An 18,781-nucleotide genomic window follows, 5' to 3' on the forward strand; every position below is an offset into this window, starting at 1 on the left:
AGCGTGACAAACGCTCAACTGTATGAAGTAAGTATCTGTTACACTAAACATCTGTATGATACATATTTAGATGTTGCTCATGGTATAAAAACATGATATATAAGAGGTACAAAAGGAATACAATAATTTTCATAAAGATGACTACGATAAAAAGTAGCTAACTAAAAAACATTCTGGACAAATCCAGAGAACGTAAAATCAAAATTATTGCATTTCAGGAATCATGATATACAGATGAAAATCCTTTTGATTCGGAAGGATACAGGATATACAAAGGAAAACCTGGAAAACGAGCCATGGCAAATTGTCTACAATTTGGAACTGGATTTATAGTAGATACATCAATACTTGATTCAGTCGCAACTTTCAAATCTTACTCGGGTCGGCTCTCCACGATGACAATAAAATCAGCTAATAAGATATACACCCTAATCAACGGACATGCACCAACTAACATCACTAACAAAAACAAAATAGAAGAAGTAGAAGAATTCTGGAACCAATTACATAATATTCTCCAAAAAATCCCAAATAACTTTGTCAAAATCCTTATGGGCGATTTCAATGCACAAATCGGTAAAGAAAAGAAATATCGATATTGGGTAGGTAAATGGTCAGGGCATACACAGACCAACCGGAATGGCATGTGACTCATTGAAATCTGCAAATACCATGACCTATTTTTCAAATCAACATTTTTCAAGAAAAGAGCCTCGAAAACGAAAACTTGGATCTCACCTAATCCATTACTAGGTGAATATCAGTTGGATCATATAATGATCTCCCATGTAAATACAGTAGAAATCATGAAACTTAAAGTCCTTAATGGACTAGACCTAGATTCCGACCACTACCCAACAAATTTCTCCCTAGATGTCATTCCAGAAAAAAGAAAATTCACTAAGAAATCTCCACACCGTAAATATGATGTACAAAAGATAAATGGCAATGAACAATTTAAAAAAGCAACGCAAAATTTAAAACCACAAAATTGGCAACAACTGCAAGCAGGACTTTTAAATGCAGCTGAAACTGTAGCACCGCAAACAAGAACACGTAAACACCCATGGTGGACAGATGAGTGTGACCAACTGATAAATCTCAGACAACAGGCGTGGCAAAATTGGTTGTGCAACAAAAATCAGAAGACCCTGGAAGATCTCAAAGATACCTGGAAAACAGTCACAAAATCAATACGAACAGTCTGTAAACAACACGAAGACAAAAAATTGCAAGACATAGAAAATGATTTAAAGAAAAACAATTTCCGCAATTTCTACAGAGTATTCACACAAAAATTAACAAAGTACTCTCCTCCATCACTCCAGTTCAAAAATGACCATGGGGAAATTGCTCATACCGACACCGAAAACTGTGAAATTCTTGCAAAATATTTTTCTAAATTACTGAATTGTGAAAAGCATGCAGGAAAATTTGAGTTCCATCGAACACAACGAAACCCAGACTCAAAGCCACCAAGTTTACAAGAGTTTAAAGAGATAATTCAGTCACTGAAAAATAACAAAGCATCAGGAGAAGACCAAATCATCGCAGAATTATGGAAAAATACAGGAGAAAATCTTATGGCAAAACTCAAAGAAATTACACATGAAATCTGGAAAACTGAAAAAATCCCCACAGATTGAAAGACTGCAATCATACATCCTCTGTACCAAAAAGGAAGTAAAACAGACCCCAACAACTATCGTGGAATCTCTTTATTGTCAATAACATACAAAATTCTGTCTAAAGCCCTACTAAACCGCGCAGAACCTCAGCTGGATTCAAAACTAGGCGAATGCCAAGGTGGGTTCAGAAAAGGTCGATCTTGCGTAGAACAAATCCTTAACTTGAAAAACTCAATGAAATATTTTCATAGTACTTCAAACAAAAGTTATGTCATCACGTTTGTCGACTTTAAAAAAGCATATGACAGTATAGGCCGAGATTCCCTTTTTGAAGTATTAGCAGAATTTGGACTAGATCAAAAGACAACAAACATCATAAAAGAAACACTCACGGAGACCAAATCCAAAGTAAAATTTATGGGAGAATTGAGCACAGAATTTGAAATAGACACAGGAGTACGAGAAGGGGATGTACTGTCCCCAGTGCTCTTCAATTGTGCTCTTGAAAAAGTAGTTAGAGAATGGAAAAAAGCAGGTGCACCAGCACACAGACTGGGACCAAGACATAAGGGCATAGAATTACACTGTTTAGCATTTGCTGACGACATGGCACTGATCGCACAAGACATTACCGATGCACAGAAACAGCTAGAATTATTACAAGAACAGGCAGCTAAAATAGGATTACAAATTTCATTTGAAAAAACAAAATTTATGACTGACGTCAAAGATGCACCTTCTGATCTCAAAATTGGTAATAACTACATCTCTCGAGTAAAAGAATTTAAATATTTAGGTGAATGGATTGCAGAAAATTGTAATGAAAAGAAATCTGTCAGATCAAGAGTCCAGAATATGGAGACGGCGTTTCAGTTAGCAAAAAACATTTACAACAAAAAGAGTCTCTCGTGGAACTGCAAAGTACGAAACTACACAACAGTAATTAGACCCGAAGCTCTCTACGCATCTGAGAAACTAAACCTTCAACACAGAACACTAAAAGAGGAATTATAAGTGAGAGAACGTAAGATAATGAGGAAAATCCCAGGACCAAGAACAAAAGATGGGGTACATTATCCAAAACCCAATGCAGAAATATATAAAAATATCTCCAAAATAACAGACACAATGCGCATGAGAAGAATCCAATTCATGGGGCACTTTGAAAGAATGGACTCAAAACAGGTTAACGCACAAAATCCATACATTTTTAAAGAACAAAACTACAAGACCGAACTGGTACAAACAGACGGAAAAAGACCTGAAAGAATTAGGGTCTCGAAATCTACATGATAGAAATGAAATCAGAAAAATCACAAACACACGGGGTTTTGAGGAAGAAGAGAGAAAAAAAACTAACCGACATACATGGTCTACGCAACGAAAGCTAGCCCATTCGTTGTTTATGAAGGAATACTGGGCGAAAAGGAAGGCCAACAAATGTTGATTACGCGTGGTCCTAAGTGATCCATCCGCGAAGAAGAAGAAGAAGAAGAAGAAGAAAAAGTAGCAAAATTGTCGAAATGATAAATTAGACATTTCTGCTGAGAATAAAGAACGTACTGTAGCAGGATTTCTTTTATCACATGTTACATCAAGCAAACATAGGGAAATATATTTTATATAAACTTCACAAAACAGAAGGTGGTGTACAGTGACATCTGGCGTACAAACAGTAAGCTAGTATCGAGTCCATAAAGCTAAGGGGAAAACATCAACGGTTCCTATATAGAAGTGAACGAAAACGTGAACCAAAGCATCATAAAGATGCCAGCAGTGGCATCAAGGTGTTAAATAAGCTTTTGTTTCGTAACGGTTCTTGTTCGTTACAGATTAGGCCATCGTTACGGGTCATACGTCTAAAGATCTCAAGTTCTTATCTCTATGCAGAATCGTTCATCCTCTACTATTTTTCGGATAGTTTCACGATTTTAAGAAATGTTCTGCGTAGGAAGAGTTGTGAATATTAGTATCTTTCTTTCCTAGCAGTGTTCTTTATAGCTTGAGTTAAAAGAAACCGTACCCGTCCGGCTCAGATAAAGTGTTTTTGTAAAGTCCTGAGCTATGTAAAGGTTCATTTGACGTTTGTAATTATGTATTACATTTTTGTTAACTGTTGATAGTGAAGAAAACAGTCTCGCAGGCACAGCCGCTGAAACCTATACAATATGTTACCTAAGCAAAGTACTGAAATACGTTCTGTTTGTCAATCTCCTCATTCGGAATTTTACCTAGAGAAGTTATTCTTTTATTAGTTTCCGCTTCGATAGACTTTTCCAATAATGAGAGTAAGTAACGTTATTAAAGGCCACTGTTTTAATTAGATTAATTTCTTTCTTTAGTTTAACTGGTGACAGTGATGTGACTATAGCGCGATGAATAGCTGAATGAAGCAAAGCTGTCTTACGGACTGAATGTCTAATTCTGTAGCTGTATAACTTCTGAAAAATTTTTCTTGTAGTGAAATTTGAAAAAAAACAAAGTCTGCTATTCGGTCTGCCAATGGATCACAAAATTACAAGCCTATCTGGTTGCTGAAAGAGTTTTCCACTAAATTTAAGATAGTTATATTTAACTACCACTTTTAATAACGCTATGAGGGCCGTAATTTTTCAGAAGTTAGACTGGTACACAATTAGGCAATTAGTCATATGCTGGGTATGTGGTTTATACTTTGGATATATACAATGTACCTAATGAAGGGGTTTACTGACTCTTTGAAATAGCCAATAATCTTCATGAGAAAATTAGTTTCACTTCCAAGCTACAAACTGAAAACCGAGAGCTAAATTATTTGGACTTAAATTTGGCCAGAGTAGATATTCTGAAAGGCAACCAATGTTAATCGGATTGTACCTTAGGTTTTAACACATCCTCAGTCCCATAAGACAGCTTTCTTTCATTCAGCTATTCACTGCGCTATAGTCACACCACTGTCATCAGTTAAACTAAAGAAAGAAATTAATTTAATTATAACAGTGAACCTTAATAACAGTTATGAACCCTCACTGGTGGAAAAAAAATATCGAAGCGAAAACCAGTACAAGAATCAGTACTCTAGGTAACGTTCTGGATGAGCATACTGATAAACGAAAACGTATTTAAATAATTTACGTAGGTAACATACCGCACAGGATTTAGTGTGTGCTAGTAAAAAGTATGTCTCCAGTGTTGTTTCTTCCACTAATCACAGTTTACAAAAATTAAACGTAACTTGATACCTTACGTAGCTCAGGAGTTTACAGAACCACTTGCCCGGTGTTTTATGCGAGACAAACCAGTAGAGCTTTTTAACACAAGATGTAAAGAACACCTCCAAGGAAACAAAGGTACTAATATCAATAATTCTAATTATGCAGAGGATTTGTTACAATCTGGAGATGATCCAAAAAGAGCAGACGAATGATAATTCTGTATAGAGAGAAAGAAGGGTGGAAACTTTATGTCTTAGAAGAATTTGAGATCTTTAGACATATGATCAACAACGATGGCCTCATGTTAAACGAACAACGACGGATATGAAACAAAAGCTTCTTTGAGCCACTGTTCGCATCTTTCGATGCTTTGGTTCATGTTTCCACCCAGTTCGATATCGGAACCGTTGTTACATCCCCCGTTGCTTTATGGATACTGTACGCCAGATGGAACTGTACACCACATTATGTTTTGAGAAGTTGGTGTATAGCGTATTTCCCCCTTTTTGCTTGATGTAACATCTTGACAAAGAAATCCAGCTACAGTACGTTCTTTATTCTCAGCACACCTTTATAATTAATCATTTCACTCGTCTTGCTACTTATTTTCAAAGACATTTTTATAATAATTATTCTATTCTTTTTGTATCATTTATTCATTCCTTTTTAATACCACAACTGATGTATTACTGTAACAGTTACATATTTCATACAGTTGACAGTTTCTCACGCTGCTAGTGCCCAGTAAGTGGCACTCTATACGCTACGTTTACCTGCTATCACATCTGTCTGCCACATGTTCAGTCCAGTGTCCGCTCTGTTAACAAGCTATACCTGTGTAACAACCATTACTGTTCCCATTTTCCGTTGTCTGACTTGAGCTCCTTAGCTCATCATGTACATTTACAATTTTAAATTCGTGTAATGTAGGCGGGTACCAGTTTCATTCCATATTCTCCTTTTCATTGTGGTCAAGTATTAAGGTATTGTCTTGTGTAATATTTTTAAACATTAGAATCGTGGTTAAGGTTTTCACATTAAACTTATGTGACTGGTTGACTATATATTTTGTATCTTGTAAATTACATGTGTATATTACCTTTCCTTTACATTGCGTGTCCTGTGGTTGCCAACAATCAGCCACTGGTCTAAGATATTACACCATGTTATGTGTGAACGTATGAGAGATAGGGCATCCTCTGAATTTAATTTTGGTTTAGAATACACCCTTTATAAATATATACCCCGGTAAAATCATTGGGTATGACCCTTTTGCAGGTTTATCATTGCTCTACTTAGCTGTTGCCTAGTTGTGACTGCTTTCATATGCCATTCAAAAAGTGTTTTTGTTGATGTCTGTGCATTTAGAACTACTTGTGACATCGATAAATATTTGTAAAGTTTTGGTATGGAGAACTATTTGGTAAGAGTCATTTGTGGACTGTGTTTCGCATTTAAACAGTGTGTTTTGGGTGATTTCTGGGTCTTGTTATGTTTCTGTGGGTTGGACACACGTTTCACAGCGTACTTTACTTTTTTAAGTGAGTTTGACAGTCAGTTGTCTCACTTGTTCGTTTCCGATTGACAGCCGCGAAATTTGAATTTCTTCTTGAGTGTTGCTCGGGTGTTTCGGGTTCTGAATCAACCATACATAAGAAAGACATTGAAGAAATTCATAGGCATGATGCAAGACTCTTAACGGGCCGTTAGGTCAGTTGGTGAATGTCACGAAAATGCTCTTTGGGCTTAGATGGGAACCCTTCTAGAGAAGAAAACGTTTTTTTTTTTTTTTGGAAACGCTGTGGAGGTAATTTGTGTAATCTGAATTTACGTTTGAATCTGGAAGGACGCTACTGCCTCTAACATTCACAAGTATAAAGGAGGATAAAGGCAAAATAAGGTACATTATGGCTGCTGCAACGTCACAGAGGCATTTGTTAGAGAGACAGGTAGCTATGATGTAAAGTACCCTTCACCAGACACTGTGCGGTGCCTCCCGGTGTCTTTGCGTAGTTGTAAATGTCGGTGCAGATGTAGAAATAGTAGCTCGTCAAAAAGTAGCTTACATGCTAAGGTATCAGTTATTACTGCGATAACTGACGGGAAATGGTTTTCACTTACATGTTTTTCTAGGAAGCGATGTATTCGTCGAAAACCTTCCTGGAACAAAAATGAAGCCTGAGGTATAGTACATTTTTCCTCTTTTTATCTCAGTACATTACGACCAACAATAAACGGATCAACATTCCGCTTGGAACACCGGAATGAAGACACTTGCATAAACGACCGTTTTAACGGCAAGTGTTACTGAAGTGTCTCCGAGAATTTCAAAATAGCGCAGTTATCAAAGCTGAAATCTATATCAACAGGCCTTTCCGAGAAAAGTCTTTCACCAGTAATAGAGAAAATTACTCCGCACTTGAAATTCGTGATGACTCTGGTGTGAAGCCAGCTGAGAGAGGGAAAGTACAGGGAGTGAGCCTGTGAGAGTACAGGAACCAGCCTACACTTTTTTCCCGACTGCACTCGACATGAAGGACTCTCTCACTGTGATCACCATTTTGCTGGTAGCCGCTCCTTCGAGCATACTATCCACTGGTAAGATAGAAAATGTTGTTAACTTATTGGTTAGCTTCCATGCTGTTGGGAGATATTTTTCAACGTTAACTACTATATGACAAGGACGCTTTGAATGCAGGTGCTTCTGCAGCCAGCTGTAAAACTGATTAGCTCATTAAATTACTTTTATTTACTTATTAGTCTCTTTCCTGCGGCTTGATCCTCGTATGTGTTCGATGCTTGTATTGAACACACCTTCTCCTCACCCTCTAATCTTTTGTCGGTCTCCTCCCCCCTAATCTCTCTGTCTCTTAATTTCCTCCTCCAACGCCTTTCTCCAGTCATACCTTCCTCTCTCCCTCCATCTGACCGTACCTCCCCTCTCCCTTTCCCCTTACCCACTCTTACCTCTAGCAACTGCTCTCTACCTCTCTACGCATTTCACTCTCATTTATCTCTCCTCTTCGCACCTCTCTGTCCATTATTTGCCTCTATCCCTTGCTGTGTTCATCCCCTCCTCTATCCATCTGAACAGGCCTCAACCATGATAGTTGTCACAGGGAGCACCTGCAGTACAATTCAATAAAGCAAGCTGATGCAACTCCCAGAACATGGGTATCAGGAAGGCAGGCTACAAATCAGGGGTTTGAAAATTATTTATTTGCCTCCCATGATGTACAAACCACCATTCAAAGTAGGCTGATAAAGCAGACTGACAGTACTCCAAAACAATACACCTCTCATCTAGGGTAGCCTACATGTCTGGGCCCAGAAAATCGATTCTTTCCCTTGACATATAGGCTGTCATGCAAAGCAGGTCGACATGCCTGTCCTGAAAGCCTCCAGAAACTCGAGAAACATGTTTTTTCTGCTCCTATTGAAGCTAGGTATTTAAAACCATCAGAGTGGTGATACTCATGAGACCTGTTGTGTTTGTGCCAAATGTGGCTGAAACAGATCCAAGGGTTTAGGAGGAGATCCCAGACATATAAAAATACAAACACTCTACTTTACATAAACATTTTTCATTTGCATTGTCCATTTAATGCATCAAAGATGTTGCCATCTTATGTTAATCAGAATGTCGGTGAGTAGTGTTGATATTGACTTGTCGACAGCAAGCCACATTATTAATAGAGCCAGGTACAGTTACAACATTCAGGACTTGTTTGCCTTCGCAAAACAAACGCTGGCTTGATCCAGTTGTCCCTTTTACCTCGTTCTACATGCCAAGCTCTCTCTCTGTAACTGCCTTGTAGCAACGCTACTCAGTCACTGCTTGAGTATTTAGTATCCTTCATGTTCTGCTGCCTCTGTTAATAAGTCCTCTGGATAAAAAATTGAGACAAGAGACATCTAATACACTGCAACATCTGCTATAACCGTGACAGTGTTCCATTCAGAATGTTCTGCGTTATTCATATATGCCTAGTCGAATCGAAGCTGCTGGTGATTAGATACCTGTGGAGTTGCGAAAACGAGTGGATACTGTCTATTACATTTCACTCGCTGTTCCAGATACATCATTCTCTATTTAACTGGTAGTGTTCGTCAAAACAGTAATGTATGCACGCAGCTCCGTTATCCTGACGATTGTCAACTTGGAAGAAGATGTAGAAGCAAGGACTATTCCTTACCAAGAATATTGAAGTAAACCGTTCTGGTTAACTTTCATGGCGTGAATGAGAATGCAGAAGTTCACAAAATATCACACAGCTCCATCCGCAATATTGGCTCGGAGACTGAAGGAGATGGACCTGTATTCACTAACAGCAGGATTTCCTATCAAGGGTACGTCATCCCCTGCAGGCTCATTTGACAGTCCGCACTGATACACCACCAACTGGGCAAGTTGATTTGCTGCGCGACCATGGGCGCGTCCAAACGCGATAGCTCTTTTATACTATTCTGCAGGTCTCTTCGTCGACCTGCCTTACTGTGCTGTTTTCGTGCAACCTACTGGCGCACTTCCGTCACTTCACCGTCATGACTGTGTGATGAAGGATCACATGCTATTTTCAGTGCGTCACTATTATTTTGTCTGGCAGCCTTATACAGGGTGTCCCGTCAACTCTGCCACCTCGTACATTTCAGAAATAAAACAAAATGTGAGACACTGGAACATGCAATGGACCACGTGTTCATATACGTCAGGGTGTGACGAAGCAGGCTGGGATATTTTTACTTCCCCTCTTTTGCCATCTGCCTCCTTAAATTCGTTTTTTCACTTTTAAGTAATTACCATTAACATACGTAAATATAATGTGAATGTTGATAAAAGAGAACGTTTGGCCCTCAGTTTTAAGGAATTTAACACCAGATCTAATTTTGTGCCCAGTTTTATGTATGTATTAGATTTCTAATTTATTTTGACTATTCCTAGATAGTATCTTTTTTTATATGGTGAAATCAGTAATTGTTTCGTAACGTAAATTCTATTGTTGACATATAAACAAATATTAATTCTGTACTAATTATAAACATTTGGAAGACGAAATAATACCATCCTTAAAGTATCTATTTGGCTCTATTCGAAAACATGTTAGCAAAGCCAACCCTTAATTAATTTCAAAGCAATTAACAGTTTTGTCAAAAGTAGTGTTGCGTAACTATATGTGTTAATTTCAACAATTAAACAAATAATTTGGGTTAACCATTGTAGCAGAAGAAACTGTTAAAAAGAACCAATTTTTGTATGTATTCAGTTAATTTAATGAGTTAAGTGTTAATTGTGATTTCTGTAATTTTAACTGCGAACAATGTGCAGTTTCAGTACCTATGATTATGATGATATATAAGGGCCCGGTTTTTAGTCACGAGACAGTCAGTCCACGGCCGAGTTTCAGATGAGGAACCTGTATTGGTTAGAACAACAACTATGCTTCAATTTAACTGTTCAAAATGGTTCAAATGGCTCTGAGCGCTATGGGACTTAACATCTGTGGTCATTAGTCCCCTATAACTTAGAACTACTTAAACCTAACTAACCTAAGGACATCACACACATCCATGCCCGAGACAGGTTTCGAACCTGCGACCGTAGCAGTCGCGAACTTAACTGTGAAATAAGTGTTACACAACTAGGCCGTGTGTTAAAACAATGACAGCCTCTGCTCCATACGTACATTTCTATTCTTCAAGAACCGTGAACTTTGTGGTTACGTTTTTACTGCTCATAGATGTTCAATAGTAAACTTTTGTAGCAATGTGTGGAGGTTTGCCTACAAACTACAAATGAGGCTTATCGAAAGTTAAATGACGGTGCACTGGCCATACAACTGAGTATTATTAGGGGGTTGTGAACAGTGAAATTAAGAGTACTGTGAAACACAACTGTGCACCAGTCGCGTACATTATTTACCCATTTTTCAGCCAGTAGAGCAACACAGCACGTCGACATCGAGGACAACAAGCGAAGAAATAAAGTAGGCGAAGCAGTACAAGGGGTTCCCACAATGTGCGCAAATGCTTAATCCATAAAGTACAGTTGACAACAATTTCAACACAGTTGCGTTTTTTAATGGAACATTGATATTTTTGCTACAGAAATGAGAGCTAGAGATACAATTGGTAACAGTACGCTTGGTTTCACTGTTTAAAACTTCGTACTTTCTGAAAGATAAAACATCAAAAAAAAGAAGGCAGTTGCGCCACGGTTTCTGTCGTAGTGCGCAGGGCATGGGTTGCCTGCACTGTCCTCCAGGATGCTGTAAACAGAGCTCTATCGTTAAGCACGTTTTATCTGCACTGTTGAGTCTACTAGTGTCTGCTGCTCGGGCATGCTATGCTGCTGTCGGTGTGAAACAGAAAAATACACAATGATGCATTTTACACTACTGGCCATTAAAATTTCAACACCAAGAAGAAATGCAGATGATAAACGGGTATCCAATGGACAAATATATTCTTCTAGAACTGACATGTGATTACATTTTCACGCAATTTGGGTGCATATATCCTGAGAAATTAGTACCCAGAACAACCACCTCTGGCCGAAATAACGGCCTTGATACGCCTAGGCATTGAGCCAAACAGAACTCGCATGGCGTGTACAGGTACAGCTACCCATGCAGCTTCAACATGATACCACAGTTCATCAAGAGTAGTGACTAGCGTATTGTGACGAGCCAGTTGCTCGGCCACCATTGACCAGACGTTTTCAATTGCTGAGAGATCTGGAGAATGTCCGGTCCAGGGCAGCAGTCGAACATTTTCTGTATCCAGAAAGGCCCGTACAGGACCTGCAACATGCGGTCATGCCTTATCCTGCTGAAATCTAGGCTTTCGCAGGGATGGAATGAAGGGTAGAGCCATAGGTCGCAACACATCTGAAATGTAACGTCCACTGTTCAAAGTGGCGTCAATGCGAACAAGAGGTGATCGAGACGTGTAACCAATGGGACCCCCTACCATCACGCCGCGTGATACGCCAGTATGGCGATGGCGAATACACGCTTCCAATGTGCGTTCACCGCGATGTCGCCAAACACGGATGCGACCATCATGATGCTGTAAACAGAACCTGGATTCATCCGAAAAAATTACGTTTTGCCATTCGTACACCCAGATTCGTCGTTGAGTACACCATCGGAGGCGCTCCTGTCAGTGATGCAGCGTCAAGGGCAACCGCAGCCATTGTCTCCGAGCTGATAGTCCATGCTGTTGCAAACGTCGTCGAACTGTTCGTGCGGATGGTTGTTGTCTTGCAAACGTCCCCATCTGTTGACTCAGGGATCGACACGTGACTGCACGATCTGTTACAGCCACGCGGATAAGATGCCGTCATCTCGACTGCTGGTGATACGAGGCCGTTGGGATCCAGCACGGCGTTCCGTATTACCCTCATGAACCCACCGATTCCATATTCTGCTAACAGTCATTGGATCTCGACCTACGCGAGAAGCAATGTCGCGATACGATAAACCGCAATCGCGATAGGCTACAATTCGACCTTCGTCAAAGTGGGAAACGTGGTAGTACGCATTTCTCCTCCTTACACGAGGCATCACAGGAACGTTCCACCAGACAATGCCGGTCAACTGCTGTTTGTGTATGAGAAATCGGTTGGAAACTTTTCTCATGTCAGCACGTTGTAGGTGGCACCACCAGCGCCAACCTTGTGTGAATGCTCTCAAAAGCTAATCATTTGCATATCACAGCATCTTCTTCCTGTCGGTTAAATTTCCCGTCTGTAGCACGTCATCTTCATAGTGTAGCAATTTTAATGGCCAGTAGTGTACATACATTTCAGAAAGTACTTTCCCTATTTTGATATGGCCTGCAGTACGTGCGGTCGTCTAGTAGGTACGCTGGTCTTCGGTGATGAACTATATATGACGTCAATTTACAGCGAATGTCACAGACATGCAACCATCACTTTAAGAGTGTAGGCTGAACGCTATCCAGAGCGACGGCGTCCTTCACGTTTTACCATTTCCAACATCTGCACAAGTCTCATGGAAATATGCAGCTGGGCATCGAGAAAGCGTCAACGTACAAATAAAGCAACTAACAATGACAACGAAATTACTGTTCTCGTTGCTGCAGCACACAATCCTGAGATGAGTGTACGACAGACTGCGCACGGTTCTGGAATGAAATGTTGTTTGGCGTGAAGAATTTGGCATGAGCATAGGCTCCGTTTGTATGATTACTGACTTCATCAAGAACTGTACAGGAGTGGTTTTGAATTCCACACTGAATTCTGCCGTTTTGCTCTTCAGTGGTTGCATGGTCATCCTGACTTCCAGTGTGATAACGTTGTTTACGAATGAAGCTCCGTTCACGTGGTCATGCGAATCTACATAACATGCAATACTGGTGCGATCAAAATACCCCTGACTTCGCGCGGCTGCTCATCAACGACCGTGAAGTGTCAATGTTCAAAGCGACATCGTTGGTACCGGTACTGTAGGCCTCTGGTCTTATCAGGGAACATTAACCGGGCGAACAGTATGCATTATTTGGGAGGATACTCTACTCCTCATCAAACGCGTCTATCAACGTGGTGCCAACATGGTGGATGGCCCAGACAGTACGCACGTGTTTCTAGGGAAGTTCGGGATACAATGTTTCCTAATAGGTGTATGGGACGGGGAGCTCCTGTGAGCTGGCCACCCCTGTGCCCCACGTGACGGAGTTCTCTGAGGCGCAATGGAAGAGTGTGTATACCACGGACGCGCAACAATACAAGAATGTATGAAACAGCCTATTACCACCGCGTGGTAACACTGTAAGCTGTGCAACGCTTATTTGTTTATCGTTTCCAGAAGTGTACCGATGCAAACGGTAGGCACTTCGAACACCTGTTGAGGTGACGCAGGTTATTCGGACGTGACATTACCGGTTATTTGTGAGTCCATTTTCCATACTGGGTGTCATGCACAAACTTAACGTTTCTGTAGACTACATGTCACTAATTATTGTGTTTAGGACACTAGAACCACTTGTTATCACTAAATTATACACTACTGGCCATTAAAATTGCTAAGCCACGAAGATGACGTGCTACAGACGCGAAATTTAACCGACAGGAAGAGGATGCTGTGATATGCAAGTTTCCAACCGATTTCTCATACACAAACAGCAGTTGACCGGCGTTGCCTGGTGAAACGTTGTTATGATACCACGTGTAAGGAGGAGGAATGCTTACCATCACGTTTCCGACTTCGATAAAAGTCGGATTGTAGCCTATCGCGATTGTGGTTTACCGTATCTCGACATTGCTGCTCGCGTTGATCGGGATCCATTGAGTGTTAGCAGAATATGGAATCGGTTGGTTCAGGGGGGTAATACGGAACGCCGTGCTGGATCCCAACGGCCGCGTATCACTAGCAGTCGAGATGACAGGCATCTTATGCGCATGGCTGTAACGGATCGTGCAGCCACCTCTGGATCCATGAGTCAACAGCTGGGGACCCTTGACGCTGCATCACAGACAGGAGCGCCTGCGATGATGTATTCAACGACGAACCTGGATGCATGAATGGCAAAACGTCATTTTTTCGGATGAATCCAGGTTCTGTTTACGGCATCATGATGGTGGCATCCGTGTTTGGCGACATCGCGGTGAACGCACATTGGAAGCGTGTATTCGCCATCGCCATACTGGCGTATCACCTGGCGTGATGGTAGGGGGTGCCATTGGTTACACGTCTCGGTCACCTCTTGTTCGCATTGACGGCACTTTGAATAGTGAACGTTACATTTCAGATGTGTTACGACCCGTGGCTCTGGTCGAGCGGTTCTAGGCGCTACGGTCAGGAACCGTGCGACCGCTACGGTCGCATGTTCGAACCCTGCCTCGGGCATGGATGTATGTGATGGTGTGATGTCCTTATGTTAGTTAGGTTCAAGTAGTTCTAAGTTCTAGGGGACTGATGACCTCAGAAGTTAAGTCCCATAGTGCTCAGAGCCATTTGAACCATCTACCCTTCATTCGATCCCTGCGAAACCCTACATTTCAGGAGGATAATGCACGACTGCATGTTGCAGGTTCTGTACGGGTCTTTCTGGATACAGAAAATGTTCGACCGCTGCCCTGGCCAGCACATTCCCCAGATCTCTCACCAATTGAAAACGTCTGGTCAATGGTGGCCGAGCAACTGGTTCGTCACAATACGCCAGTCACTACTCTTGAACTGTGGTATCGTGTTGAAGCTGCATGGGCAGCTGTACCTGTACACGCCATCCAAGCTCTGTTTGACTCAATGCCCAGGCGTATCAAGGCAGTTATTACGGCCAGAGGTGGTTGTTGTTGGTACCGATTTCTTAGGAACTATGCACCCAAATTGAGTGAAAATGTAATCACATGTCAGTTCTAGCATAATACAGGGTGATTCAAAAAGAATACCACAACTTTAAAAATGTGTATTTAATGAAAGAAACATAATATAACCTTCTGTTATACATCATTACAAAGAGTATTTAAAAAGGTTTTTTTTCACTCGAAAACAAGTTCAGAGATGTTCAATATGGCCCCCTCCAGACACTCGAGCAATATCAACCCGATACTCCAACTCGTTCCACACTCTCTGTAGCATATCATGCGTAACAGTTTGGATAGCTGCTGTTATTTCTCGTTTCAAATCATCAATGGTGGCTGGGAGAGGTGGCCGAAACACCATATCCTTAACATACCCCCATAAGAAAAAATCGCACGGGGTAAGATCACGGCTTCTTGGAGGCCAGTGATGAAGTGCTCTGTCACGGTCTGCCTGGCGGCCGATCCATCGCCTCGGGTAGTTGACGTTCAGGTAGTTACGGACAGATAAGTGCCAATGTGGTGGCGCTCCATCCTGCTGAAATATGAATTGTTGTGCTTCTTGTTCGAGCTGAGGGAACAGCCAATTCTCTAACATCTCCAGATACTGTAGTCCAGTTACAGTAGCACCTTCGAAGAAAAAGGGACCAAAAACTTTATTGGCTGAAATGGCACAGAAAACGTTCACCTTAGGCGAGTCACGTTCATACTGAGTTGTATCCCGCGAATTCTCAGTGCCCCATATACAGACATTGTGACGGTTGACTCTCCCGTTAGTGTGGAAAGTTGCTTCATCACTAAACACAATCTTTGAAACGAAAGATTCATCTGTTTCCATTTGAGCAAGGATAAAATCACAAAAATCGATTCTTTTAATCTTATCAGCTGCAGACAGTGCTTGAACCAATTTCAGACGATAATGTTTCATAACTAACCTTTTTCGTAGGACTCTCCATACTGTTGATTGTGGAATTTGCAGCTCTCTGCTAGCTCTGCGAGTCGATTTTCCTGGGCTGCGAACAAATGCTTGCTGGATGCGTGCTACATTTTCATCACTCGTTCTCGGCCGTCCAGAACTTTTCCGTTTGCACAAACACCCATTCTCTGTAAACTGTTTATACCAACGTTTAATACACCACCTATCAGGAGGTTTAACACCATACTTCGTTCGAAATGCACGCTGAACAACTGTCGTCGATTCACTTCTGCCGTACTCAACAACACAAAAAGCTTTCTGTTGAGCATCAACTGACGCTGACGCCTAGTCAACAGCGCCTCAAGCGAACAAATGTACAAATAATGAAACTTTATAGCTCCCTTAATTCGCCGACAGATAGTGCTTAGCTCTGCCTTTTGTCGTTGCCGAGTTTTAAATTCCTAAAGTTGTGGTATTCTTTTTGAATCACCCTGTATATTTGTCCGATGAGTACCCATATATCATCTGCATTTCTTCTTGGTGTAGCAATTCTAGTGGCCAGTAGTGTACCTATAGTTTTCATTTATGTGCGAAAAACGTAAATGTGCCATTTAAATAAACGTGAGTGTTGACAGTGATGTTTGTTTACTTTTATGAATTGTGCATTCCTACACGTTGTGTGAACCGCTGACAGCAGGCTGATGGAGGATGCACGCAACAGCTGCTGTGTTCATTACGGCAGAAACCGGGGCGCCATTGCCGTCCTTTAATGTTTAATATTTCAGAATGCATGAGGTTTAGAATAGTGAGACCACTAATTATACCCCTATTTTTCGTTTCTGTAGAAAAACTTTCATGTGCCACTTAAAAACCCAATTTTACGCTGAAAGTGGTGTTCGTTGACCTTTATGGATTATGCATTCCTGCCCATTGTGTGATACCCTGACAGACGTGCTTCGCTGGCCAACTACATGTTTCATATTTTTATTCCGGAAATATATTAGATGGCAAAGTTAAGTGGGGCACTCTGTACATACAGATGAATTCTTACAACAATCAGCCACTTAATTACGCTCCCTATTACGATCAAACAGACCCATTACCTGTTTCAAAGCGACAGGTTCAACAGCAGACGGATGTCACATTTCAAATTACACAGTGCTTATGATATATATGTGATGTTTGCTGACATTCGTTGTGGCAGAAGTTTGCTGGTCCAGACTGTATACTAATTAGGTTCCTTTCGAAGTATGCTGATACACTAACTCCGTACTTAACAATCATATACAACGGTGCGCTCGACGAAAGATCCGTACCCAAAGACTGGAAAGTTTCACAGGCCACACCAATATTCAAGCAAGGTAGTACGAGTAATCCACTAAATTACAGGCCTATATCGTTAACGTTGATATGCAGCAGGATTTTATAACATATATTGTGTTCGAACATTGTGAATTGCCGCGAAGGAAACAGTCTATTGACACACACTCAACATGGGTTTATAAAACATCGTTCCTGTGAAACACAAGTAGCTCTTTATTCAAATGAAGGCTTCAGTGCTATTGACAAGGGATTTCAGATCCATTCGGCATTTATGGATTTCAGGAAGGCTTTTGACACTGTACCACACAAGCGGCTCGTAGTGAAATTGCGTGCTTATGGAATATCGTCTCAGTTATGTGGCTCCATTTGTGACTTACTGTTAGAGATATCACAGTTCGTAGTAACAGACGGAAAGTCATCGAGTAAAACCCAAATGATATCTGGCGTTCCCCAAGGTAGTGTTATAGGCCCTTTGCTGTTCCTTATCTACATAAACGGTTTTGGAGACAATCTGAGCAGCCGTCTTAGGTTGTTTGCAGCTGACGCTGTCGTTTATCTTTTAGAATACTGCTGCGCGGTGTGGAATCCTTGCCAGATAAGGACTGACGTACTACATCGAAAAAGTGCAAAGAAGGGCAGCACGTTTTGTATTATCGAGAAGTATGGGAGAGTGTGACACTTAAATGATACGGTATTTGGGCTGAACATCATTAAAAGAAAGGCATTTTTCGTTGCGGCGCTACCTTCTCGCGAAATTCCAGTCACCAACTTTCTCCTCCGAATGCGAAAATATTTTGTTGACACCGACCTACATAGGGAGAAACGATCACCATGCTAAAATAAGGGAAATCAGGATTCGTACGGAAAGATATAGATGTTCGTTCTTCCCGCCCTATAAGAGATATGGAATTGTGAATGTGGTTCGATGAACCGTCTGCCAGGCACTTAAATGTGATTTGCAGAGTATCCATGCAGGGGTAGATGTAGAAGTCCCTTGGTGCGGTGCTGCCCTAGAGCAAAAAGCAAAATTGTACGTAAGCTGTATGTAATTTTAAATATGGCAGCCGTCTGATGTCTCCCCAAGAGGCATCAGACACATGTTCTAATGTGTTTCGGTAGATATATAAAGAATTTAATTTTCGTCCATGCTAACGTATTATTTTAGTGCTTCTTACATTATCCATGTTACGCTTCTAATACGTCAAAATCCTGCGAAATATATTGCCTATGGTTTAACTTCGTCCTTGTAAGCCAGTATTTTTGCGATATTCCTTATTTTATAGGACAATAATAGAAAACCGAGATGTCTTGTTGCTCCCACAGCCGAATGAACACCATTCCATATACCATTTTCTCATTCCTTCTCGTTGAAACAACAGTGCCGAGACTCTGGAGTTTT

The sequence above is a fragment of the Schistocerca americana genome, chromosome 8 (genome assembly GCF_021461395.2).
Source record: "Schistocerca americana isolate TAMUIC-IGC-003095 chromosome 8, iqSchAmer2.1, whole genome shotgun sequence".
NCBI lineage: Eukaryota > Metazoa > Arthropoda > Insecta > Orthoptera > Acrididae > Schistocerca > Schistocerca americana.